At 39.9% G+C, this 1,620-nt stretch overlaps 1 protein-coding gene across 1 annotated transcript in view; it reads right to left on the bottom strand.

Moving 5' to 3' along the window:
* Positions 1-1,620, bottom strand: part of LOC101864117 (uncharacterized protein KIAA1841 homolog) — a gene marked incomplete at its 3' end in the record, with an annotated part of 22,238 nt that overhangs the window by 5,939 nt on the left and 14,679 nt on the right.

Genomic DNA, 1,620 nt, shown 5'->3' with positions numbered 1-1,620 from the left:
GGGGGTAGAAAGAAAGTATGGAGATGAAAACAGATGACAGAACATACCTACAGAACATGAAAGAAGGTGAAAGAAAGAAAATATTTTAGAAGAAAATTTTTCCATTGCTGTCAGGATTCCAATCTGGGACCTATTGAACGAGAGGCAAGCTCCATAATATACTTCTGCACCACGGGAGCCCCACAAAAAGGGCGAAAAATATTCATTTTCATTTCTAAATATAGGCATTTCTACACCGCCTGTTGGCTGAATTTAGATTATTTGAGAGACGGTCTGAGGGGAAAACAATTTCTCAGCAGAAAACCAAGACAAAAGACAAATATTTTCCCCATATTATACTACTAATAATAATGAATGACATTTCTATAGCGCTCAACCCCGATTAAAGTAGGCCTACAGGCTCTGAGCGCTTTACAATACAACACAACGTACAAACAGTAACATAAAACGTTGTGTTCTGACTAAAGAAAATCCCTCCAAATATTAATCTTATTAATTTGTATAAACAGAAACGACTTCAGCTGACATTTGATTGAATGAATCAAAAGATTTAATCAACCTCAAGTCTTTTGCACGTCACAGCGAAGCACCTATCCACTCTACCACAGGCACTGGTATTTTAAAAAATGTTTCTTGGTTGTAAGTGTATTACGGCGTTTGCAACTGCTTAAGGTCATATGAGTGCGCGGGACACATTAAACTTTTTCTGTTGGTAGGAAATTTTGAATTTTGCCCGGGTGGTGGCCGAAGCCTACTCTTAACGATTTTAGACCACCAAGGGATCTTTAACCTACACAACTTGCACACGGGCCCTCCGTGATTTTTCGCCCTTGTCCGAGAAGGCTAGGTATAGATCTTTCCTACCAGAAGATCAGGGGTGTGGCGGAAAGACAGAAGTAAGAAGAAGCCAAGGAGTAGCAGTAGAAAGGCTGAAGAAAGAGTCAGGAGCCCAGAGGAGGGGGCAAAGGAGGTGAGGGAGTGGAGGCAGAAAGAGGAGACAAAAGCAGACGACAGAACATAGCTAGAGAGCAGGAAAGGAGGTGAAAAGAGACAAATTTAGAGAAGAAATTTTTTCGGTCACTACCCGGATTCGGACCTGGGACCTTTGAATGAGAGGCCAACACCTTAAGCACTAGGCCACGAGAGCACCCCAGGCACCGGTATAATTTGACATACAACAGAAGACATTGTTATGTCGCTTCCTCAGAACTACAAAGTTTTATCTGCTCCGTACCTAGTTTTGAGAAATTTGACGTCAAATTTTTTAGTTTCGCAACATGTAACGTTTTTTCGAATACACTTCTTTGAATATCTTGACAGCTACTCCGAATATTCTTACAAATTTTTGATAGAACAAACTGAACATTTGCATTTTGAACTCACGGGCTTAATTATTCAAAATGGTCTTAACTCTTTAAGCCCCGAGTTTTTCCCACCGTTTCCCGGAGTTTTTTTCCAACAGTCTCCAAAACCTAGAGCACTTTGTCTCATTATAACACCAAAAGCTTGTCTCCAACTTCTGAATAAAGGAAACAAAGACTTAGTCATTCCTAAAATACTTGGTTCGGGAATATTTCAGAAAAACAAGCAAAAACTAACACTAAATAAAACCAAACAGTT

Source organism: Aplysia californica, unplaced genomic scaffold, assembly GCF_000002075.1.
Source record: "Aplysia californica isolate F4 #8 unplaced genomic scaffold, AplCal3.0 scaffold01396, whole genome shotgun sequence".
In the NCBI taxonomy this organism is placed as follows: domain Eukaryota; kingdom Metazoa; phylum Mollusca; class Gastropoda; order Aplysiida; family Aplysiidae; genus Aplysia; species Aplysia californica.
The sequence above is the reverse complement of the archived record's forward strand: the minus strand, read 5'-3'. Positions and strand labels throughout refer to the sequence as shown.